Below are 27,511 nucleotides of genomic sequence, written 5' to 3' on the forward strand. Positions count from 1 at the left end.
AAGGATTGATGAGTCTGAAATTTCAATTTATTGAGTCATGTGTCATTATTTGATTATCACTAAGTTGGCTCAATGAATGTTACAGATTTTGGATCAGCAGCCTCATCAAGATTATGGATCATAAACCCAAGGCAAAAGGAAAGCAGGGAGAGGCCTCAAAGCCCAAGAAACACAACAGAAGCTCAATATAGAAAGTGTATAAATAGGATAGAATTTAAGTAACCAGGGATAACCGGTGCACTTGCCGGAAGGAATTTTGCCGATCGTGCAATTTCCTAAATCGTAGCATAACTAGTTTATGCGCATCAACGCTAGTCTTTCACTAAGTAATTAGTGAGTTGACTAGGACTTATAGATTGAGATCAATTACACCTTTTGACTAATTCTCGAGGAGGATTGACTAGTTTGTATTGCTTCCACACAATTGCCATGTTTGTGATCAACAACTAGGATAGGAAGTCTAGATTACCCAATTCTTGCCAAGCGTTGCCATTCACATTCCTTGCATGTTCATTTACTTTCTTGCTATGTACATTTTTTGCTCTCTTGCTTTCATTCCCAATTCCCCATGCTCTCTCCTCCATAGCCAAAGATTATACATTTCATTTTAACTCCTAGGGAAGACGACCCGGGAGTTAAATACTCTCGGTTTATATTTTGTTTTGTGACATTTATTATTTGATTGTGAGAATTCATTGTTGGTTTAGACTATGCTACCAACGAATTGATTCTAGTTTTGATTGATTCCGAACCATACAAGAATTCTCTTTATCAGTAATGCAAGGTTTTTTGGCAATTGAAAATTCATGACATCTGTCGTAAATGGTCCAACTGCATTGTCCAATTCGTCGTCTTCATTGGCTGGTTGGTCCTCCTCTAGTTGCTGAGTTTCAGAAACATGTGTTGAATCGGAATTTGCTTCTTGATCATATGATTGTTCGTTGTGATCATTATTATGAGTTATCCGAGCCCGGTTAGCTCGGCTATCTGATTCGCCATTCTTTGATTTTCATCTACCATGCGTTGATTAGTATGTTGTAATTCCGTTACCATACGAAGAAGCTTTGATGGCGTCGGGGAAGGTTGGTCAGCCCTAAACAAATCTGAAAGTTTATGAGCCTAAAAAAAGGTGTTTTTTTTCTCGGCTCCACGGTGAGCGCCAATTGTTCTTCTGTGATTTGGTTGTGGTATAAGCTCGTTCTCCGGCAATTACCTCCAAGCTTTTGTCGGGATGAGTTATACCTCGGTACCAAGAATACAAAAGGGTGGGCACCTGCAAAAAGATACTCTGACGCTCAATTCAGTGAGTGAATTATAAGTTTTGTACTCAAAAAGTAAGTCCTAAATCAAATGTCCTACCTGCTTTTTATATTTGGGATGAAGTATCAATAATTATGTTCCCGAGTAATTTACTTTAATGAGGAATAATGGCATATCAGAGCGTTTTGATATTTATTTGATGTTTGTTAGTGATAATCGATCTATAATATTTATAGCCAAACTATAATGTGTAACCGAGTTATGATGGACATATGAATCATCATCGTCATATTATGAGCAGGACAAAACCACCTTTTTTATCATGAGAAGAATAAAACTATCGTTCCTACAAAATATCAATAACAATGAACAAGCAGAATAGAACTACTATCCTTGTCAAGAATAAAATTCAATATCATCAAGCCAAAAAATCCACATGCATAATTAAAGGTAAGAGTAGTTTAGGATTTTCTATAAAAATTAAAAGAAAAATTAGAAATAAGGATTAGATGTTGTTGAAGGAAATTGTTCTAAATTACCATGGAATTTTACTCCTTGGATCACAACTGAGTTCGAATAATTACTTTCATTTAGGAAATTAGGAGACTTCACTTCATTTAATTTAATCTATATAAATGGAGCATTAAATCTTAAAATAAATGGATTAATGTTTCAATTTCCTTTATCCTGTAATCACTTCAATTTTAAATTTCAAATCACTTGCAATGCTCAATTATTTGAAATAATATTCAAGAACTCTTACTAATTAAATTCAGTTTGTCATAAATTGTATTTTAATATTCTTTTTTAAATAAATTTCAAAAATAATTTCACTACACATCTAAATTTTTTGGTAATCAAGTGGGCAAGTCCAATCAAATTGGTTCAAATTCAACAAAATTCACTCACACAGCATGCGTGTAAAATCAAGAAAAATTTCTTAATAATAACATACATATTTTTTAGTTTTGACATTAAAATTTTGCTACAAAGATACAAAAATATCTTTTTTAATGTTGCATTTTTTCTTTATATTCTTTTCTCTTTCTTTCTTTTTTCTTTTGCTCTTATTTTTTTTAGGAACATTGCTTCTCATATTAAACTTGAATGAACATGTGTATTGTAATATGATTTAGTTGAATGAATGTAGGTTCTTTCTCTTTTTACTGATTTTGTAGCATTATGTATTTTTTTGTTTGACTTTTTTCTTATTTTTATTCTTGTTAAGAAAGAAAATGAGAATAATAATGAGAAGTTAAAACAAGTAGGAGAAGATAAATAAGAAAAGAAAAAGATGATGACGATAATGAAGAAGGAGGATTTTTGAATTATCATTAAGTGATTTCGGTTCATTCTGGATTTAAATAAGGTGCACTTGGTCTGTGATTGTTTTGAAGTGAGTTTGTTTGTGTGTCGTCATCATTAAGTAAGTTCAATGCATTCTGAATTTAAATAAGTTGCATTTATTTTGAACCGAGTTTGTTTGTGTATCGCCATTATTATGTAATTTCAGTATATTCTAGATTTAATTTTGATGCATTCTGGGTTTGTTTGTGTATCGTCATCATTATGTAATTTTGATACATTCTAGATTTAATTTTGATGAGGAGGAGGAGATTGAAGAAATTCAAATGAAAAAAGAAAAAGGAGGATGAGGAGGAGTCGGTGGTGTGGTGGTAGTGACGACGGCGATAATGAAAGAGAAAAATGAGAAAAAATAAGAAAAAATGAGGAGGAAGAGGAGGAGAAGAAGTAGCAGAGAAATGCAAAAAAATGCAGAGAAAGAAGCCTTTTACGTTAAAAGTCTGTTACACATTAGCGACACAAATATATAAATCACTTTATTGAACTTGGTTAGCTAAATCACTTGGTTGTATAACTATTGTTTCAAAAAATAATAACCCTTAAATTCATAAAATCAATCTTTAATAACTCAACTAAATTTCCAAAAGTTCGATGGTTTCCAAACTACCAAGACTTTCGTAATAAAAAAATTGCGTGAAATGTTTTTACAGATTTTTTTTAATGTGTTAGGCTGCCATTCACCTCCAAAAGTTTTAATTTCAGAAAAAAATAATATAACACCTCTTATTTTTTTTTTATTATAGAAATCATTTTATTAAAGATATTTAAATTTATTTTTATGAACTAAGAAAATTAATTAAATTATCTCTAATTTTTTTTTAAATTAGAATATCTAATTAAAACTAATTGATGGGTTTATAAATAAAGGATATTCCAAAATAATTAATTTTAATTTTCAATTACTATTCTATCCTCTATTTTTATTAAAATTAACAACACTCTCAACTCTCACCTCACATGCTATGAGCACACACAGGAGAAGCAGAGAGAGTGATGATCGGGGCGAAGAGAGGGGAGGAAGGGAGAGGGAGAATGAGATCAAAACAGGGAATGGGAGAAGGAGAAAGGAAGAAGTGCGAGGGAGGAGGTGCTGTCCCGCCGTCCTCGTCGTCACCCCTGGAGTTTGTCCCTGCCATTGGAAGGGGAACTTCGTCGTTGCCGTCACGGTTGCAGGTATGGGGCTTTGAAGAGAGAGAGAGGAGCTCGCAGAGGAGAGAGAAACACAATGGTCAGAGAGAGGAGAGTCTCCCGAGGAGGGGGAGCTGGTACGCCTCTGCCGTTGTTGCAGGCTGCAGCACCGCGCCTCTGGTCGCCAAGAACCACACTGACATCGCCGCAGCCACCGTCGGAAACTCTGCAAGTTTGCCCTAGCTTCGCTTTGCTTCTGCCGGTTCTGTCCTTGCCGGTGAGGATTATCGGAGCTGCCGATGCTCCATCCCCTTGTTTCCTTTGGTAAGACTAATCTTGTTCTGCCTTGTCTTGCTGTAAAGCTCTATTATTGACTCTGTCCTATCTTGATTCCCTTTCTGCCTTTGCTCTTGTTGGATTTGCTATCATTTTTACTGTGGTTGTCCCATGTTGTTGCAACTAGGGCTGCCAGCGATGATGTTGTCATTGCTATCTTGATTTGTGCATATATTGGTAGGAATAAAGCTTATGTTGTCGCAGCCGCAACTTTCTACTGCCCCGGCCCAAAAATTCATGCTCTTTCATTCCAGTCTACTTCAACCTTCTTCGCATTTTATTTTGGAACTCCTGGTTTGGTCTCCTCGGTCCCTTGAGACCAATTTGTGAGTAGGCTTTACATTTATAATTGTTTGATTGTGCATCTATAATTATTTTGATATATATCTATTATGATCTTTGAATTATACTCACTATCTTTGCCTTGAATAATTTTAAATTGATTAGAGTAATTGATTTATTAGAATTAAATAATTCATTTTTATGAAGTTTATACTTTCGGAACTATACATGAGACCATATATATTTTTTTTGATGAAGTTTTGCATTATTCCAAAATGTTTGATTTTACTTGAATATCTATTTTTGAAGCATTAAAGTATTTTTTGGTACTCACTTATTTTAAAATTGTGAAATATGTTTGAAATGCCTTAAGATTGAGAAAATATGATTGGAAAGGATTGGATGAGAAAGTATTATTTGATTTTATTTGATTTGATACCTTGTATGTTTGAAAGACTGTAGAATTGATTATATTCGAAATTACATGTTGTTACGGGCTGCCAAACCAGCCCAGGAAGTCGCCGGGTCGGGGCACCACCCCGCCCAGACCTAAGAAGCTACAACTGGTCTCCGCGGGTCGGTCAGCTACGCCCGACCCAGAGGGAGATCAACTCACCGCGCTAAACACGTCACCACCCGGGTCAGAACCCTTAGGATCGGCACCCCGAGTACCGGCTCCAAGTACGGACGACCCGCACACGTGGAGGATGACAGCTTTACTCCTCAACCAATGGGCTAGGCCCCTATTAGGCCCACCCAGCACAGCATATAAAAGGGGGACAGCTCTCCCCCCGAGGTACGTCACATCCTTACATAACGCTGCCACCCCTAGTACGGACTCTGACTTGATTGTCAGAGTGTCCTTGCAGGTGGCCACCCCCGCTCCGTCCGCCCTCCGACGTTGCCAGCCTTCGCTTTGCGCCCGCTCGGGACCTCCCTCACTCTCTCAATCATCACCTACCGACAACCCGTGGACCCCAGGTAACGAACATTGGCGCCGTCTGTGGGATCCGACAACCCGTGGACCCCAGGTAACGAATATTGGCGTCATCTGTAGGGATCCCGACGCGAACATGGAGTGACACATCACCTCGGAGGAGCTCCGCGAAGGAGGCGGAGCCCGTTTGAGCAGAGCGAGCTCAACGGCCCGTGATGCCGAGCACCCGAGGCCATCCATCCAGCCCGACCAAATGTATACCCAGACCCCCGAGAGACGCCGCCACTTTGGGAGAACAGGAGCCAACAGCGCCAAGATCATGCAGGAGCTTAGGCACAGAGTACAGAACCTTGAGCAGGAGTTGGCGGCAAGGGACCAATCCCAGGGGAACGCCGGCCGCTCACACAGAGGTGCTAGCCAGTCCCATGCCCGCACCCGCTCTCCCTCTCGTGCACGCGATAGCCAAGGAAGAAGCCTAACAAGGCACGAAGAGACACGCACACAAGTGACCTCCAGAACCACTCGACGCAAGTCAGAAAGCCGTTGGGGGTCCCAGAAAGAGGAGACCCGGAGACAAGAAAACCCCATCGTCATGGGGGCAACCCCTTTTCACCCCTCAATTCTCAAAGTCCGGCTCCCGAGAAACTTTGACAAGCCAACGGACATGAGATATGATGGGACCAAGGACCCCCAGGAACACGTCACAGCTTTTGAAGCAAGAATGAATCTGGAAGGAGAAGGCGACGCAGTCAGGTGCCGGGCGTTTCCCGTAACACTAGCCGGCCCGGCGATCCAATGGTTCAACACCCTCCCGTAGGGATCCATCACGGCCTTCGCAGACATATCCCAGAAGTTTCTAGCACGGTTTACGACACGCATAGCCAAAGCAAAGCACCCAATTAACTTGTTAGGGGTTACCCAAAAACCCGGTGAGCCGACCAGAAAATTCCTGGATAGGTTTAACGATGAATGTCTAGAAATTGATGGCCTCACGGACTCAGTCGCTAGCCTATGCCTAACAAACGGCCTGCTGAATGAAGACTTTAGGAAACACCTAACAACCAAGCCTGTATGGACCATGCAGGAAATCCAGAGCATAGCCAAAGAGTACATCAATGACGAGGAGGTCAGCCAGGTTATGGCAGCCAATAAATGGCAGCCCGCCAACCCGCAAACACGGCAGACACATCAAACCGAGCGATACAAGGAAGCCCCCAGAGATGGCATCCTAAACAAGCCACCCAAGCAACCACGGGTAGGAAGGTTCATGAACTACACGTCACTTACGGCACCCATAGTGGAAGTCTACCAGCAAATCGCAGAGAAGAGAATCCTAACCAGACCCAGACCCCTGAAGGAGAGAACGGGAGGCAACAAGAGCCTTTACTGCGATTACCACAAAGGGTTTAATCACAAAACACAAGACTGCTTTGACCTCAAGGATGCCTTGGAACAGGCCATCAGAGAAGGGAAACTGAGCGAATTCTCCCGACTTATCAGGGAACCAAGGAGACAAGAGAGAGAGCGCTCCGAGGGAGACCGAAATCGGGCAGTCAAACCTAGACAAGAACCCACAGGGGATGCCAGCAATCCCCCAACTTTCGTGGTTAATATTGTGGTCGGACGAGACAGTCCCTCCAAATCTAAGTCAGGAACAAGAAAGGACTCCCGGGTGCTCTCCATCTCGACGGATAGCCCCACCACCAACAAGAGACTCCCAACAATATCATTTGGTCCAGAAGACATATGGTTCAAGGACCTCCCCAAAAATCCTCCCATGGTAGCCACAGCGATGGTCGGGATAGGGCTGGTCAGACGCATCCTCGTCGACACAGGAGCCGATTCGAATATCCTATTCAGAAACGTGTTCGACGCAATGGGGCTCAAGGAATCCGACCTCAAAAGCCATCAACATGGAGTCATGGGACTTGGTGATAACTACATAAGACCCGACGGAACGATCTCTCTCTCGATCAGCCTAGGAACTAGCGACGCCAGGAAATCGGTTATGGCAGACTTCGTAGTCCTTAGAGACTCCACCGCCTATAACATCATCCTAGGAAGGAAAACCATCAACGAATTCTCAGCTGTAATATGCACAAAATACCTAACAATGAAGTTCGTAATGGACAAGGGATCGGTTGGTTCCGTAAGGGGAGACCTAGAAACGGCAGTCGCCTGCGACAGCGCCAGTCTCTCCTTAAGGAAAGAATCCAAAAAGGCAGCTGGCGTGTTCCTAGCAGATCTGGACGTCAGGGTGGAGGACAAACCAAGACCTGAACCAGAAGAGGACATGGAAAAATTCTAGATAGGGAAGTCGGTAGAACAATTCACCTTCATTAACAGAAACCTACCCCATGAACTCAAAGGTCCCCTCATAGAGGTCGTGAGAGCAAACAGCGACCTTTTTGCGTGGACCCCATCAGACATGCCAGGGCTAGATCCCGAGGTCATGTCCCACCGACTAGTCATAAAATCGGAAGCCAAACCGGTAGCCCAGCGGCGAAGGAAGATGTCGCAGGAAAGGGCGGAAGAAGTCGCTAAGCAAACAGCAGGGCTGCTGGAAGCAGGGTTCATCAAAGAACTCGAATACTCAACATGGCTGTCCAATGTTATCCTAGTCAAGAAAGCCAGTGGGAAATGGGAATGTGCGTAGACTACTCTGACTTGAACAAAGCATGTCCAAAAGACTCCTTTCCCCTCCCCAACATTGACACCCTAGTAGACTCAGCAGCGGGGTACCGATATCTCAGTTTCATGGATGCCTACTCCGGCTACAACCAAATCCCGATGCACCGACCTGACGAAGACAAGACAGCTTTTATAACACCAGGAGGCACCTACTGCTACAAGGTAATGCCCTTTGGGCTAAAAAACGCAGGGGCCACCTAGCAAAGGCTAATGAGCAGAGTCTTCCATGACCTCATCGGTAGAACGGTAGAGGTGTATGTCGACGATATCCTGGTAAAAACAACATAACCAAGCAATCTGATAAACGACCTCCAGGCCGTCTTTTGGGCATTAAGGAAATTCAAAATGCGACTTAACCCACTCAAATGCGCATTCGCCATGGAAGTAGAAAAATTCCTGGGATTCATGATAACCCAGAGAGGAGTAGAAGCTAACCCGGACAAGTGCGAAGCCGTCCTCAAAATGATGAGCCTCGGGAGCATCAAAGATGTACAACGGCTCACCGGGAAACTCACAGCCCTATCCCGGTTTCTCGGAGCCTCGGCTGAAAGGGCCATTCCATTCTTCAACTTGATGAAGAAAGGAATCACCTTTGAATGGACCCAGGAATGCGAAGAGGCATTCAACCATTTCAAGAGGATAATCTCAGAACCCCCTATGCTCAGCAAACCCAGAGAAGGCGAGCCCTTGTACCTGTACTTGGCCGTGACCATATAAGCAATGGCAGCAGTCCTAGTCAGGGAGGAGGACAAAACCCAGCGCCCAATATACTTCATCAGAAAAACACTTCAAGGGGCAGAGACGAGATATACCAAGTTGGAAAAGCTAGCCTACGCCCTATTGGTTTCATCAAGAAGACTAAAACAATACTTCCAAGGGCACACAATCATCTTGAGAACCGACCAAGCCATCCGACAAGTCCTCCAAAAACCCGACCTAGCGGGAAGAATGATGGCATGGGCAGTGGAACTATCCCAATACGACTTGCGGTATGAACCAAGGCAAGCAATCAAAGCCCAAGCCATGGCAGACTTTCTCGTTGAAGTCACAGGAGAAGCCCCCGACGTACCGAGCACACGGTGGAAGCTCCACGTTGACGGAGCATCCAACCAAACGTTTAGAGGGGCCGGGATCATCCTCGAAAACTCGGCAGGAGTAGCATACGAACAATCCATCAAGTTCGAATTCCCGGTCTCAAACAACCAAGCTGAGTATGAAGCTTTGATTGGAGGGTTAATGCTAGCCAAAGAGGTCGGAGCATCAAGAATAGAAGTGAGCAGCGACTCCCAAATCGTCACTTCCCAGGTAAACGGCAGCTACAAAGCCAGGGATGCACTACTACAAAAATACTTGGAAAAAGTAAGAGAACTATGCAAAAGCTTCGAAGAAGTCACAATCAAGCACGTTCCCAGGGAAAGGAACGCCCGAGCCGACCTCCTCTCCAAGCTCGCAAGCACCAAACCCGGCACGGGGAACAGATCTCTGATCCAAAGGCTAGCAACGGAACTTGCGATCATCATGTGCACGGCTCAAGCACCAAACCCGCCCTCATGGATGGACCCTATCTCCCGATATCTGGAGCACGCAGAAACACCTCCCAACCAAAAAGAGGCGGAGATTGTCAAAAGGGAAGCTCTTAAATACACAATCATACAGGGGCAGCTATACAAGAGAGGGCTCCACCAACCACTACTAAAATGCTTATGCCCCGACCAGACGGACTACGTCCTAAGGGAGGTACACGAAGGGTGTTGTGGTCACCACATCGGGGGAAGATCTCTAGCAAGAAAAATCATCAGGGCGGGATACTACTGGCCTACAATGATGTCAGATGCCCAGAAGTTCGTGAAGAAATGTAAAAAGTGCCAGGAGAATACCAACTTCCACAAAGCACCTCCAGAGGAGCTCAATCTAATGATGGCCCCCCGACCTTTCGCCCAATGGGGAGTCGACCTCCTAGGACCATTCCCACCAGGACCCGGGCAGGTGAAGTACTTATAGTGGCCATAGATTATTACACCAAGTGGGTAGAAGCAGAACCACTAGCCAGTATATCTGCAGCGAACTGCCAAAAGTTCATGTGGAAACAAGTGGTCACAAGGTTCGGGATACCGGAAACCGTCATATCGGACAACGAGACCCAATTCACCGACAAGAAGTTCAAAGGGTTCTTAGAAGGACTAGGGATTAAGCAAAAGTTCTCCTCAGTCGAACACCCTCAAACCAACGGCCAAGTCGAAGCAGCCAACAAAGTTATCCTAAAGGGGCTGAAAAAGTGACTTGAGGGAAAGAAAGGCTCATGGGCAGAGGAATTAGCCCCAGTACTATGGTCGTACAGGACCACCCCCCAATCATCCACCGGAGAAACCCCCTTCCGACTCACATACGGGGTCAACGCTGTCATCCCAGTCGAGGTCGGGGAACCAAGTCTGAGGCTGCTCCTCGGAGGGGGTAGCGAGGCAGTTGAAAAAGACCTAGCCGACGAGACAAGGCAAATGGCGCACCTAGCAGAAGCAGCAATCAAGCAGAGAGTGGCCCTCAGATACAATGGCAAAGTATTGAAAAGAAACTTGGGAGAAGGCGACCTGGTCCTACGACGAAACCACATAGGACCCCCAACACCAGGAGAAGGCAAGCTAGCCGCAAACTGGGAAGGACCTTACAGAATAAAAGAAGTCCTCGGCAAAGGGGGTTACAAACTAGAAAGGTTAAATGGGAACGAAGTACCGAGGACATGGAACATGGCGAACCTCAGAAGGTTCTACTCGTAAGAAGGGGCGATCACACAACCCCAATCCCCATCCCCATGTTTCGCTTTTACGTTCTCCTTTTATGTTTCACACGAATATCTTCTTTCGCTTGAATTTGTTTATGCATTACATATTTCCTTGTCTGACAATATGATAAGCTTATCTTTTGCAAGTTCACTCTCTCCCAAGTCTCAAAACAAAAGCGCAACGAAAAGAAACAAAACGGTCGACCCAACGGTAACCCAGGACTGATCACCCCGGGAACCATAAGGGACCAAAAATAAACGGCTCAAAGTAGTATCATAATAAACGGATTAAGCAAAATGCCATGACGGCCCGAGCAAGCGAAATAAAGAGCAAAGGCCACGACGGCCCGAACAAAATCCGATAAATGCCAAATAGCACGAGCACAAGCAAAAAGTGTTCAAATACAACCAAAGGGCGCCTACCAGCAAGCCCGAAATGATAAATATTACAAACAAAAAGTAAAACAAGACAGGAATATCCAAATAATTCAAAGGATGTCAACAATCTTCCCACCCTCCACAGTCTTCATCGCACCAACCTGAGAGAGGTCAAGGTCGGGAGCCAGTACTGCCACCTGGAGCTTTATCCCTTCCTCAGTCAGCTTAACAGCTTCGCGAGCTCCCTTCGCAAGATCTTTGTTCCTCTTCTTCAAGGCAGCCATATCCCGAGCAACCGCCTCCGCCGAACTCTCAGCCAACTTCAGCTTCTCTTCCAATTCCTCAACCCTCTTCTTCATGGCCACAGTCTCACCACGAGAGGCATTCAGGTCCTTCATTAAAGCCATATCCCGATATACCAGCCTGTTAATCTCCTTGGCATCCTCCTCAGCCTTCCTCTCACGATCAGCCAACTTAGTCTTCAGAGACTCCTCCCGAGATCATGAATCTGTCAAATCTTTTTGGGAGTTTCGAAGCTTCACCTCCATGGCATGATAGTTACCCAGGATGGGCTCCACCTTCTTGGCAATAGCAGCAGCACGAAGGAGACTACGATAAATCCACCTAGCTTGACCGGAGAGGTCGGCTTCGTGGAAATACGACTCAGTACCGGGAAGCAAATGGGACTCAATAAAACCCCCAGCATCAAAGTTCTTCTCCATAACCGAGAGGGCTTTCCCGGAATCCCTCTTCCTCTTCTTAGGGTTACCTACGGCCCTCAGCTCATCATCACCAAAATCCTCCTCAAAGATCTCCGTTTCCACGCCGGTAGCCTCCTCAAGCTCCTCGGGAGAAATAACATTTTCTTGGTGAGCCGGATCAGGCCCACCTATCCGACCACTAGCTTCCTCAATATCCCCGTGCTCCTGACTCGCCGAGGGAGTAGGCGGGAAGTCACCTTCACCTTCCTCATTACCTTTAATGAGGTTCATCAGGTCAGCCAAAGTCTTATTGCCACTAGCCATAGTAACTGCAAACAAAAAGGAAGAAAGGCGTCAACAGTAGAAAAATAAAACACAAAAGAGCTACAAGGAGGAAAAACCCACCAACATACGATCGAACGGCCTCCCGGTCCCCCATTAACATGCGAGGATTAAGGTTCTTTTCACCAAAAATGGCCAAAAGTATATCAGCAATGTTCCGTTCTTCCGAGCTCAGCCAGTCATAAGACACCTTATTAAGATAATCGGATCCCGCACCAAAACTCCAGTAGGTCGGGATCCGCCGAGCTCCCTCAGCCGTAAGCCAAAAAGGCTAGTAATCTTTAATCGGTCTAACCTTGAAGAAGGTAGACTTAAAACCATGGAAAGAATCTTCAAATAGGCCAAAGATTCTACGCCCCTGTTGGGCTCTAAAAGACATGTAACCCTTCTTAGCCTTCCCCTGGCTAGAAGGTTTCATGAGCAAGAAGAGATAAAGGAAGACGTTCACTGAAAGCGGCAGCTCGAGGTACTCGCAAACCATCTCAAAGCACCGAATAGAGGCCCAACTATTCGGGTGAAGTTGCGACGGAGTGACGTCGCAGCGATTCAGTAAACTCATAACAAAAGGAGAAAAGGGTAAACGAAGCCCCAAAGTCATGAACATAGGATCGTAAACCCACAGCCAATCGACAACTCGTGGAGAAGCCAGATTCTTGTGGCAGACACGCTCCCGACCAGCAGGGACATAGACCTGGTAAAACGCCTCCTCGGGATCCCCTCCACATAAGAGCCCGGATTGTCGTAGCTTCTGGAGACCCTCATTGGTCATCTTAGAAGGAGTATCCTTCACATCGAAGGAAACCCAAGCATAATGGTCGATGAAGTCAGCCAAAGGGCGCTGGGCCTGACTCGAGGAAGCGACACGATCGTCCATACCTACAGCGGGGGCACCACTTAGTCAACATGGGAGGTCGGGAACCCTCAAAACAAGAAAGCGAAAGAAAAACTATAAACCTCTCCCTAACCCCTGGCATACTAACCCAGGAAAACCCAGAACCACGAACAAAAACCCAAGAAAACCCAGAAACATGAACAAAATCTAGAAAGACCCAAAAATGCGAAATCCAGTGGCACCCCCTCTAGAAAGAAAGGAAGACCCAAACATACACGAAGCAAATGCACAAAAGATAAGGAGAAATAACCAAAAAGAAAGAGGCTATGAGAGCTTACCAAGAGAAGCAGGACCTGCAAAGTGGGAACGGGGAGCAAGAATGCTTGAAACAGCGGCGTTGATAGGAACAAGGAGCAGCAGCAGCGTAGGAAGAAAGAGAGAAAGAAAAAGGGAAATAATAAAGAGAAGAGAGGGTTAGGAAATAAAAATAATAAAAGGAGAAAGTAACTGCCGAGGAAGAACGCCAAAAGACATGGGCACGTTTGACATTTCGCCCAAAATTCAAATCAATGAAATGATGGGCATTTAATGCCCAGGCGCCAAAACCAAGAAAGCAACACAAAAACTGAAACCACCAAGCACGCGAGAAACAAAACGCCACCAACGAGCTACCGAGAAAGGAAGAAATCTCACCATTCCAGCAAAAGACAAACGCGCCCAACCACGAGCACCAAATCTCGAGGCAGGCGTGTTAGGGGCACTGTTATGGGTTACCAAACTAGCCCAGGAAGTCGCCGGGTCGGGGCACCACCCCGCCCAGACCCAAGAAGCTACAACCGGTCTCCGCGGGTCGGTCAACCACGCCCGACCCAGAGGGAGATCAACTCACCGCGCTAAACGCGTCACCACCCGGGTCGGAACCCTTAGGATCGGCACCCCGAGTACCGGCTCCAAGTACGGACGACCCGCACATGTGGAGGATGACAACTTTACTCCTCAACCAATGGGCTAGGCCCCTATTAGGCCCACCCAGCACAGCATATAAAAGGGGGACAGCTCTCCCCCCGAGGTACGTCACATCCTTACATAACTCTGCCACCCCTAGTACGGACTCTGACTTGATCGTCGGAGTGTCCTTGCAGGTGGCCACCCCCCGCTCCGTCCGCCCTCCGACGTTGCCAGCCTTCACTCTGCGCCCGCTCGGAACCTCCCTCACTCTCTCAATCATCACCTACCGACAACCCGTGGACCCCAGGTAACGAACACATGTTTTGAATTGGTTTGGGAGGCTCGTATTAGAAAAACGTAGTTAACGGCGGTTATGAAGTTAACCTAGATGCATCTGGCTCAGACCTCAGCTAGTAGGGGCGTTGCTAGCCTAACATGTAAGCCACACATTGGATCTGTTTTCCGTACGGACACACGAGAGGAAAGGGCTACCCTTAGAGTGGAGCTGCCCAAGTGTGGATTATTTGATTTTATTTCTGTATGAGAATTCCCTTATTGATTCACATATTTATACAAATTATTATTTTCTAAATAAAATTATTTTTATGATAATATTTATATGGTCTCATGTGAATTATAGATGTACTGTCTAGTCACTGGGTTGCAAGACTCACTCTATTTTTTTTTAAAAGATATTTTTTAGGAATAAATGTATGATTATGTGAGTCTTTCTATTCAAGAGTAATGATCTGCAATGGGTATCTATTCTTTGTTGAATTCTTAGACGTCATCTGCTCCATATGTCATAGGCAGGATCCATCCATATTTATTTATTTTATTTTTATTAAAAATATATTTGTAATTATTTATTCTAGAAACTATAAATTTATCAAAAATATTTGTAACCTTCGTATTTATCTTATATTCAAATCTGTTAGACTTGCTAGGGAACTATTTTCCTGAGCGCCAGTCATGGCTCACTTTGGGCTGTGACAAAGTGGTATCGGAGCTTAGGTTTAATCTCTGTAATATGGAGCAAGTGTCCTGTGGTAGGATCATAATTGTATAAATAGAAGCGCGCCTATTTGTACAAATTGTGGCTCTATCAAAGGCCTATAGGAATGTCATCTTTGTCCTCTGTGTAATTGTCTCTTCTGATTTTTGTGATCATGCGTCCTTTGCCGCTTCTTACTACTCCTGTTCTTTTTCTTGTACCCAATCTTAACTTATCCTTTGGTAGATTTTCTTGAATGTGTTTTTGTAATGGTTTCGGTTTGGGTTCTGGTTCGCGGTTTCTCTTGTAGCTAGTTTAATCTTCCCCTATTTTTGGCGAATGTATGCTTTAATCTTCTTCATCATCATGTTGTTCTCTATGATCTCTGATGTCAGTATTTTAGGAATTACTTAGAAGATTCGATCTGTGTTTGCTGTGAATTACTATCTAATTCCTTAAAGTTTAACAATTTTGTTTTTTTTTTTACAAGAGTGTTTCCCCTTATTACTTTCAACTAATTATAATAAATCATGCATCGTGAGTTAAAATATCTAGCATCGTCACTTCTTGTGGTGTGGTTGTTGGGCATGATGCATACAGGGCTAAATTATAACATGCAAGGAATAGTTCTTCTAAACTCCTTCTTTCCTTTTTTTTTTTTTTTTAATGGTAATTGTTAAGTTTAGGAACTGATAAACTCCAATTTCGTGGTTTATCTTGTACTTAATTTAGGGGATTTTATCAACTTATCCCATATTTATTCAATGAAATAGCATGGTTTTGTAATTCTCCCTAATTTGTGCTTAAGTGTGAAAACATGCTTTTTAGGCCTTAAAATAGCTAAATTTAAGTCACTTTAATTCCATTCCATACCTTGATATATTTGTTGAGTGATTTCAGGTTCATAAGGCAAGTATTGGATGGAAGAAGTGAAGAGAAAAGCATGCAAAGTGGAGAATTCATGAAGAAATGAGCATTTGGAGAATTCAAGACCACGCGCACGCGTCACCCACGCGTACGCGTGAGGAGGAAATTTGCCAGCGACGTGCACGCGTCATCCACACACGCGCATGACAAGAGGCACGTGACCTCATTAAAGTGAATTCACTAGGAGCGATTTATGAGCTTTCCAGGCCCAAATCCAACTCATTTCAGAGGCTACTTGATGCAGAATTCAAGATGGGTCAAAGGGGAAGTAATTAGATGAGATTAAGGACCATGCTTTAGGTAGTTTCTAGAGAGAGAATCTCCTTCTTCTCTCTAGAATTATGTTAGAATTAGGTTAAACTCTCTTTAATTTAGGTTTTAATTCTTGTTTTCATCTTGTTTTCTTTACAATTTCTTATTCTTATATCTTTGTTCTTCTTAGTTTTCTTGTTAATTTCCCCTTGAGCCTCTTTTATGTTTATGAGAACTCTTGTTACTTTGATTTTCATTTAATACAATTTATGTTTTATGTTCTTTTATTATTTAATTGAGTTGTTATTGTTCCCTTGCAATTGGATAGTTGTAGAATTTATATTTCTTGCAATTTAACAAATTTTCCTTTTATGCCTTCCAAATGTTTGACAAAATATTTGGTTGGATGTTAGAATAGTTTTTTTAGCATTCTTGGCTTGAAAAGAGAAATTAGGTAATCTTAAGTCATTAATACCCAACTTATGTTGGTGATCTAGAGTTGTTAATTAATATTGTCTCTATTGACTCTAATCTCTTGCTAATTCAATTAGTAAGTTGATTAGGACTTTTGGATTGAGATTAACTAGTCTTATTTGACTTTCTCTCATGTGAAGATAACATTATACCTTCTTCCAATGTTGGAGATGACTAAATAGGATTAGCTCTTGATAATTATTCTAATATAATTAATGACTAGGATAGAAAGCCTATATTCTCAATCCTTACCATGAATGCCTCTTTTTAGTAGTTGTTATCTTTAATTGTTTGGTTTAGTTTCTTGCCCTTTTTTACCAACCCAACCACTTGAATACCATAACCAATAATGTGCACACCTCACTGTAATTCCTTTGAGAGACGACCCGAGGTTTAAATACTTCGGTTATTTTATTGGGTTTGCACTCGTGACAAACAAATTAAACTTTGATTGAGCGTTACTTGTTGGCTTGGAACTATACTATCAACGGAATTATTTTGTGAAATTCCTAACCGACGATAATCCTCACATCAGGAACACTAGGTATTCTTCTCAGGTTAGTTTGTGTTGAAGTATGCGCTTTGATCCTGCCGCGTGATTTGACATATCGTTCATTCTTCTATCTTTCATATTGGGAGTTTCTTGTTTTAATTCTTCTTGAAATGTGATTTGATTCCTTTGCTTCATCTCTTATATCTTATACATATCTTGATCTGATCGTGCTGCTACGTCTTGTCTCTCCACCATTGCTGTAGCTATGTAATGTCTCTCTTCTAGTTTGTCTGCTTCCCTTGACATCTTGATTTTTGATTAATTGATTATTGAATATTGAATATTGATTACTTGTTCTGTTGAGAATATGGATTAGTTCAATTTTAGATTTCTATCTTTTTATATTAGTTCAGCTATTTTGCCTCTTTATGAGGTGAAAATACAGTGTGTGATTAAACTTGATTTATAGATCCTTGATTTGCGTGTGTATGATTAAACCTTGTTACTTTATGTAAGGATGAACTAATTAACAATATAGAGCCTTAATTTGTTTGTCATTTGAATTTAATTAAAGATAAATAGGAGATAACAAGATCGGCCTTAATTTGCTTCTGTTTTGCTTACTATTTAGGTTCACTAATCCTTTTTCATTAAACACAATGTAATTATTCCTTCACTGCCTTGCATGTAATTATTTGTTCTTGATTTATCTTTTGTTCCTTTTTGGGTCTTCGACATTCGACATTTCAAATGCCTAACAACTTTGGTCTGTGTGCTGAGTAAAAGCATTTGCTTCGTTGTTACATGTTATTTCCCTTTAAATTGATTGCTTTCCTTTGCTCAGCTGTTGTACTAAATTTGGACATTAATGAGAATTCAGAATTGTCAATAAAAAAATTGTCAAGTCTTATTACATTTTGCCCCATGTTTGGCAATACAATTAGCATAAACATAACACATAAGAGAGGAGTATAAATGGATCGGTTTGGGCATTTGGCCCTTGATTTGCCATTGTTATGGAATATGGTGTTTGATGAATTCAACTATTGATCTGTCATTTTTACTTTTGAACCTTAGTTTGCAATTGTCGCATCTGATTCAATTTCAAATTTCATACTTGATTTTCAATAATACAAAGAAAAAAATATTTGTATTTCTCACAGACTCTTCCAATGAAGATCACAACATTCAGGCTAAAAAAATTTGCATACTTGAAAAAATTTATATGCCTATTATTTGGTAATGTTATTAACTGAGAAAGAAAACTTTACAATTTTTGCACCCTCCTTCCCTTCCAGTAGGGGACACTTGATGAAAGAATTTGAAACCATTAGTATATTGAGAAGAAGGAGAGGATTATGAGAGTTGCTCAATTCTACTTTTATATAGGCAGATTACTGATCCTTAGTTTGCTATTGTTATGTGATATGAGATTGCTAATTATTATTGCTTCTGAATGTAATGATATTTTTGCCCTACTATATTTGCGGCATCACATCCTCTATTTCAACCATCAGTTGCCTTCTTCAACTTTAAGGCATCAAAATATAACTCATTTTATAGTCAAATACAATTCATTTACAACTACTTGTTTGTGGTTCAATTCATTAACTCAAAGGAGTTGTACAATGCTTTTAGGTAGAAATATTAAAGAGAAATCCTTGTTCAAAGTTAATGTCCAATGATTAACACCACCTATTCTTTTATTAACTTTATAGGAAGCCTTTGCCCCAGATTTTTTTTCTTTAATACAACTTGATTCTCTTTCAACCACATTCCATTTGCTTATGCATACGCTTGTTTGATTGTGCACCTAAGTATCTGATGCGTGAGCATCTTTCCTACCTTTTCTAGTGAATTTGTATTTAATTTGTTGAGTTTAATCAAGAATTAATTATCTTTTAGCCACTATAGATGCTACTTTGATTCATGTGCAATTCTGTTTATTTTAGGTAGCATTCGGATGGATTTGATGGAATTTTCGCAGAAAAAGAGAAGAAGGCGAATGATGCTATCAACCCTGACCTCTCTGCACTCAAACCTGAATAACTCGAGCTACAGAAATCCAATTGATGTGATTTTAGTGGCGTTGAAAAGCTAACTTTCAGATCTTTCCAACGATGTATAATAGTCCATACTTCTTCTCTATCAATTCGGCCAAGGCTGCGCCTAACTTGAGATTTCTCAAGTTAGGCGTGGATTATTAAGGAATCAAGTGGTCCCCAACTCTCCAAGAAGCAAGCACGCAATCTCCTATTAATTCCGATTTAAATTTTATTTTATTTATAATTAGAAAAAGATATTATTTGATTTAGGAAATATATTTTATATTAATTAGGATTAGATATAAAAAGGGAAAAGAATCAGCCATTCAGGAATCTCTTCTCCCTACCTCATTCCGCACTTTACAGTTTTTCAGAATCCTAGTTTTCTCTCTGAACCATGAGCAACTAAACATCTACTGTTAAGGTTAGGAGCTCTATCTATTGTATGGATTGATACTATTATTTTTCTATTTTAATTCATGTACTAATTTATAATTCAAGAATTATTTTCGTTCTTTATCTTATGAATTTTGGGTGGAACGGAAGTATGACCCTTATTCTAATTGAGTTCTTGTATAACTTGGAAAAGCTCTTTACTTGAACAACAGCTTGAAAATAATTTTTCCTAAATTTCTAATTATCTAGACTTAACATGATACGTGACATATAATCCTTTTATATTTGGGTAATTAGAGTTTCTGTGGCACATAAACTAGAATTGAACTTTATTCTCTAATTGGAATTAAGTGACCAAGGAATTGGCGGTTGATGAAAGTTAGAGTAGACTAAGAAGGTCTAAAGAATTAGGGCTTAGTCATTTATAGTTTGCCATGAATTGAATCTTGCATGATTAAAATAGTTAGTAAGAAAAGTCAATCCGGAAAATAGATATCTCTGAAGCCTTAACTGTTTCTCCATATATTATTCACATCTTGTTTACTGCTTACTTTTCTAATATTCTGAATTTACTGTTTAATGCTTTTGAACTCTCAAACACCATTTTTTGCTTGTCTAACTAAGTAAATCACTTAACCATTGTTGCTTAGTCCATCAATCCTCGTGGGATCGACCCTCACTCACCTGAGGTATTACTTGGTACGACTCGGTGCACATGCCAGTTAGTTTGTGGGTTATAAATTCCGCACCGGTATCCTCCAAAGATCTTGAGGAAAAACCCTTGCCCCTAACCGCTATTAAGCACCAATTCATGAACATAGTATCCTTTGTTTCAACTTAGTTTTGTTTAACGTGATAGCATCTATGCTTTTATCATTTCTTTGAAATGTTCGTCTTATATTTTTCCTTTGAGCATGTGAAATCTCTTAGTTTTATCCATTGTTAATGAATGTCCTATTTGATTGTGTTCTTAATCATTCTCTTAAATCTTTGTGAATATTGCCACTGACTTTAGTGATCAATTCTTGTGAGCTTTGTACTTCTTTTATTCAGTTTGAACTTGTTTCGACCTAATACTCCATCTTTTCTTTTGTTGTTTCTATCGAAGTTCATTGATTCAAATTTCCTTGTTAAGATGTGAATTGACTTTCTTTCTAGAACACTTCATTGTTTCTGTACATCATTGCTTAGTTGCGATCCTACGCATCCTTCTGAATTCTTTCGAACACTGTCTGTGATGTTTGTTCTCTTCCTAGTTTTTGTATCCCATTGAGTAAGTTCGAACTTGTTTCGATGTCACGTGCGATTTCTAGATATAGCCAGCAATATGTTAGCTCTATAGAACATGAATTATGGACGCAGAAGGTAAAACTTGTAAGCATGCAACGTTACAAGTTGTGAAGATAAGTTATGATGAAGTTTGGAAAGTTGAAATTCCAAGTCTTGATGTGAGACTAGTTTCTACCATGGATATATTACATATGTGCAACAGAATAAGGAGATTATGAAGTTAGAGTGATGTGATGAGAAAGTTAAAGAGATTTTAGTACAAGTTGAAAAGCGCTATATGTGTGTCCTTATCAAGGGAAAAAGGATGTGTGTGAATGTTAACAATGTCTTTTTAACACAAACCAATTTTGTAACTTTTGCACCACTTTATACTTCTTTCTCATGTTTAATAGTGATAAAACCGTGTAATCTTTTGCATCAGGTGTATTTTGTGGCTTCTATTTCGCTTCGCACTTTTTCCTTATATTCATGCCATATGCTATTTGAAATTGTATATGCTGAAACTATATTCTTTCCATAATGTGTGCAAAAGTAAAGCTGGTATAGATCTCTTCCATCTTATATCAATTTTTGAGGACAAAACTTTTTGTAAGAAGGGTAGATTGTAACCCCTCTTATTTTTAGAAAATTTAAATTATGAATGAGTGAACTAAGAAAATTAATTAAATTATCTCTAAATTTTTTTTAAATTAGAATATCTAATTAAAACTAATTGATGGGTTTATAAATAAAGGATATTCTAAAATAATTAATTTTAATTTTCAATTACTATTCTATCCTCTATTTTTATTAAAATTATTAAATTACCCTTACTATTTTTTGAAATTTAACCCTAATTTAAAAATTAACAACACTCGCAACTCTCACCTCACATGTTATGAGCACACACAGAAGAAATAGAGAGAGTGAGGATTGGGAAGAAGAGAGAGGAGGAAAGGAGAGGGAGAAGGAGAAGGAGATCAAAACAGGGAATAGGGGAAGGAGAAAGGAAGAAGCGCGAGGGAGAAGGTGCTATCCCGCCATCCTCGCCGTCACCCTTGGAGTTCGTCCCTACCGCTGGAAGGGGAGCTTCGTCGTTGCCATCGCGGTTGTGGGTATGGGGCTTCGAAGAGAGAGAAAGGAGCTCGCAGAGGAGAGAGAAACACAATGGTCAGAGAGAGGAGACTCTCGCGAGGAGGGGGAGCTGGTACGCCTCTGCCGTTGTTGCAGGCTACAGCACCACGCCTCTGGTCGCCGGGAACCACGCTGAGGTCCCAAAAGCCACCGTTGGAAACTCTGCAAGTTTGCCCTAGCTCCGCTTTGCTTATACCGGTTCTGTCCTTATTGGAGCTGCCAATGCTCCATACCCTTATTTCCTTTGGTAAGACTAATCTTGTGCTGCCTTGTCTTGCGGTAAAGCCCTATTATTGACTCTGTTCTATCTTGACTTCCTTTCTGCCTTTGCTCTTGTTGGATTCATTGCCATTTTTACTGTAGTTGTCCTATGTTGTTGCTACTAGGGCTGCCAGCGATGATGCTGTCATTGCTCCCTTGATTTGTATGTATATTGGTAGGAATGAAGCTTATGTTGTTGCAGCCGCAACTTTCTACTGCCTCGGCCCAAAAATTCGTGCTCTTTCATTCCACTATACTTCAACCTTCTTCGTGTTTTATTTTGGAACTCCCAGTTTGGTCTCTTCTGTCCCTTGGGACCAATTTGTGAGTAGGCTTTACTTTTATATTTGTTTGATTGTGCATCTATAATTATTTTGATATATATCTATTATGATCATTGAATTATACTCACTATATTTTTCTTGAATAATTTTAAATTCATTAGGATAATTGATTTATTAGAATTAAATAATTCATTTTTATGAAGTTTATACTTTCGGAACTATACATGAGACCATATATATATTTTTTGATGAAGTTTTGCATTATTCCAAAATATTTGATTTTACTTGAATATCTGTTTTTGAAGCATTGAAGTATTTGTTAGTACTCACTTATTTTAAAATTGTGAAATATGTTTGAAATGCCTTAAGATTGCGAAAATATGATTGGAAAGGATTGGATGAGAAAGTATTATTTGATTTTATTTTATTTGATACCTCGTATGTTTGAAAGACTGTAGAATTGATTATATATGAAATTATATGTTTTGAATTAGTTTAGGAGGCTCGTATTAGAAAACCGTAGTTAACGGCAGTTATGACGTTAACCTAGATGCCTCTGGCTCAGACCTCAGCTAGCAGGGGCGTTGCTAGCCTAACGTGTAGGCCACACGTTGGATTTGTTATTCCGAACGGACTATGGGTGGCAAACGGGCCTAAATCCGTCGGGCCGGCCCGCGTAATCCGCCAAAAAAGGCGGGTTGGGTTGGAAAATTGGGACCGCCAAATAGCAAAAGCCCACCTTACCTGCACCGCTTAAACTGCGGGCTTTGGCGGGGCGGGGCGGGCTTCCCCACCGGGCTTAGTATTTTTTTGGCAAGGAGTATTTTTACAAATTTTTTTGCCAAAACCCAACTTCACCTAACCCAACTTACAAGAGAATAAAGATGAAAATTGAGTGTTTTGGATTATGTTTATTTTGTTTTAGAGACAATATTTATAATTATATTTTGGATTATGTTTATTTTACTTTGGGAACAATATTTATAATTACAAAGACTTTAATGTTTGTGAATATAAAAATTATAATTTCTTTATACTTTTAGAAATTATAATAGTTAAAAGTAAAAAACAGAAGAGATTTTTTTATGCCTTTATATATATTATTTAATAGTTAAAAGTAAAAATAAAAAAAGGATATTTGGCGGGCTTAGCCCGCCGGCCCGCCAGCCCGCTGTTAGGCGGGGCGGGCTTCTAGCGGGACGGGGCGGGCTTCCCCGCTTGCTACCCCTAGTACGGACACACGAGAGGAAATGACTACCCTTAGAGGTGGAGCCGCCCAAGTGTGGACTATTTGATTTTATTTCTGTATGAGAACTTCTTTATTGATTCACATATTTATACAAATTATTATTTTCTAAATAAAATTATTTTTATAATAATGTTTATATGGTCTCATTTGAATTATAGATGTACTGTTTAGTCACTGGATTGCAAAACTCACTCCGTTTTTTTTTTTAATATTTTTCAGGAATAAATGTATGATTATGTGAGTCTTTCTATTCAAGAGTAATGATCTGCAATGAGTATCTATTCTTTGTGGAATTCTTAGACGTCATCTGCGGCATATGTATCCATCCATATTTATTTATTTTATTTTTATTAAAAATATGTAATTATTTATTCTAGAAACTGTAAATTTATCAAAAATATTTGTAACCTTCTTATTTATCTTATATTCAAATCTGTTAGATTTGCTAGGGAACTATTTTCCTGAGGGCCAGTTATGACTCACTTTAGGCAGTGACAAATAAAAACCTTAAAATAAAGAAATAATATTTTGGTCCTTTAAAAAAATTTTTCAATTTTATCAAAATACATCAAATATAGGGAGATACGAAAAAAGAATTCTATTAACCAACGTAAATAAATAACTTTAGTATTTATATTCACCAATATAATTATCTTAATATAATAGAAATGATATATATATATATATCAACTTATTTGTAAAAGAGAGAAAAAGAGAAACAATATATGAAAGGAGAGAGTAATTTTGTTATTACTATTGTGTTATTAACAGAAGCTTAACTTCCTATATACACATATAAAATGTTATATTTTTAACGTTATTAAATTCATTCTCTCTTGAGAATGGACATCCACGTAGTGATCCTTATCACAACACTCCCCCTTGGATGTCCATTTAGGATTATACCTCGTTAAAACCTCACTAAAGAAAAAACCAATGGAAAAAACTTTAGTGAAGGAAAAAGAGTACAATATCCTTTGTAATAGGCACTGTCTCGTTAAAAACCTTGTCAAGAAAAACCTAATGGAAAAAAACCCGACCAAGAAAAAAATAGTACAGTCTCCCCCTCTTATCGACATCATTTAATATCTCAAAATCGGCGCATCCCAATCTGATGTATCAATCTTTCAAAAGAGAATTTTGGGAGCGATTTTGTAAATAAATCTACCAGATTATCACTTGAGCGGATCTGTTGGACATCAACTGTCCCTTGATTTTGAAGATCATGAGTAAAGAAGAATTTAGGAGAAATATGCTTTGTTTTATCACCTTTAATGTATCCACCCTTAAGTTGAGCAATGCATGCTGTACAAACAGGACAATTGGAGCTATCTTATGATCAATCAGTTCATATGATGACATAATATATTGGATCAAACTCTTGAGCCAAAAACACTCGCGACTAGCTTCATGTGTCGCTAGTATTTCAGCATGATTAGAGGAGCTTGCTGCTATCGTCTGTTTCGTGGACCTTTATGATATAGCTGTACTATCATATGTGAATATGTATCCTGTTTGAGATCTCCCTTTGTGTGGATCAGACAAGTATCATGCATCTGCATAGCCAACTAGTTGTGACTTGGATCCATAGGGATAAAACAATCCCATATCAACCGTTCCATGAAGATATCGAAAGATTTGTTTGATTCCGTTCCATTGTCTTCTGGTTGGAGAGGAACTATACCTTGCTAGTAAATTTACAGAAAATGATATGTCAGGTTGTGTATTATTAGCAAGGTACATTAGCGCTTCAATGGCACTAAGATATGGTACTTCAGAACCAAGGATATCTTCATTTTCTTCTTTAGGACGGAGTTGATCCTTTTTCACATTCAAATACCTTATGATAATTAGGGTACTTAATGGATGTGACTTATCCATATAAAATCTATTCAAGATCTTTTCTATGTATGTTGTTTGATGAATAAAGATCTCATTTTTTGTATGCTCGATCTGCAGACCGAGACAAAATTTAGTCTTTCCAAGGTCTTTCATCTCAAACTCTTCTTTTAGAGTTTTTATAATTGTTGAAATCTCTTCAAGAGTTCCAATGATATTTAAATCATCAACGTACACAGCAATTATAATGAATCTATATGCATATTTCTTTATGAAAATACATGGGTAGATATCATCATTCTTAAATCCGTTTTTAGCCAAATACTCAGTAAGACGATTATACCACATTCGTCCAGATTGCTTAAGACCATATAATGATCTTTGCAATTTGACTGAGTATAACTCCTGCCAGTGATGGACCCAGAAAATTTTAGGAGTGGGGGCAAAAATATATATATTAAATAAGTTTTGTTAAATACTATTAATTATATGGAGATATAAAAATTAAAAAAAGTTAGTGAACACTTTTATTCTTAAAATATAATAGAATAAAAGATAAAAAATAAGTAATAAGGATGAATAAATCGAGAATAAAATAAAATATATAAAGTCACGAAAAAAATAAAATATTAGATTAATATCTAAATTATAATTGTTTGAATTAAAAATTACACTTGAAAATATCAAAAAGAGAAATAATGAAATTGAAAGATATATAGAGTCATGGAGAGCTATATAAAAAAATTAGAGAATTTAAAATTTACCTTTTGATGAAGAGAAGACGACCATTAGACAAGAAATATAAAAAGAAGGTTGAAAATATAAAAATAAGAAGAGGGTTTAAGAGAATAAATAAGTGACGGTGCAATAATTAAATTTGATTATGTTAAATAATAGTCAAAATGATAAAAAAAATAAAAAAATAAATTTAAAACTTTAGCTAATTGAATTTATTTTATTTGTAGTGGGGTCATTTAAAATTTGAAGTGGGGGCATATTATATATAACTATATTTTTTAAAACAAAAATTAAAAACACCGTGGGGGAAAGTGGCCCCTCATTGTTGTGCTTGGGTTCGTCCCTGACTCCTACGAATATTTATTGGATGGTTTAGATATCTTTAGTCCTTCAGAGACTTTCATATAGATATCACGATCTAATGATCCGTATAAATAGGCTGTTACCACATCCATTAAATGCATATGTAGTTTATGATATGAGGATAAACTGACCAAATAACGCAATGTTATTGCATCCACTACAGGGAAATATATTTCTTCATAATCTATACCTGGTCTTTGTGAAAAATCTTGTGCCACAAGTTGAGTTTTATAGCGTAAAACTTCATTTTTCTCATTTCATTTTCTCACAAATACCCATCTGTATCCAACAGGTTTTACATCTTTTGGTGTACGGACTATTGGTCCAAAGACTTCACGTTTTGCAAGTGAGTCTAACTCAACCTTCATAGCTTCTTTCCATTTTGGCCAATTATTTCTTTACCGACATTCTTTGACTGTTTTTTGCTCAAGATCCTTACTTTCATGCATGATATTTAATGCCACATTATATGCAAATATTTCATTGACAATTGTCTTATTTCGGTCCCATTTTTTCCGGTAAAGACATAATTATCGAGATCTCGTCATTTTCACAATTTTCAGGTACCTGAATGTCTTCTAGCATTAAAACTATATAATAATTTTGGACAACTGCAAGTGTCTTTACTATGTCTTTTTCAACAGGAATAATATTTACTTCTTTTCTTTTTCGAAGATTTTTTGTCTTTGGAATCGACAAGTCTACCACATGTAAAATAGCATGCCCCAAGCTGAGGTTGGGAGATTTATTCTCATAAGTAAGGGTTTAGCAATTAATTGGAGACGTTTAATATATAAGTGATTCTACTAACCCATTT

General features: G+C 39.5%; 1 long non-coding RNA gene across 1 annotated transcript; it reads left to right on the forward strand.

The window, feature by feature from the left end:
- Positions 4,372–14,814, forward strand: LOC110267826. Its single transcript, XR_002355764.1, has 2 exons — positions 4,372–4,415; positions 14,680–14,814. It is a non-coding gene; the product is annotated as an uncharacterized LOC110267826 (long non-coding RNA).

Source organism: Arachis ipaensis, chromosome B02, assembly GCF_000816755.2.
Source record: "Arachis ipaensis cultivar K30076 chromosome B02, Araip1.1, whole genome shotgun sequence".
NCBI classification, from domain to species: domain Eukaryota; kingdom Viridiplantae; phylum Streptophyta; class Magnoliopsida; order Fabales; family Fabaceae; genus Arachis; species Arachis ipaensis.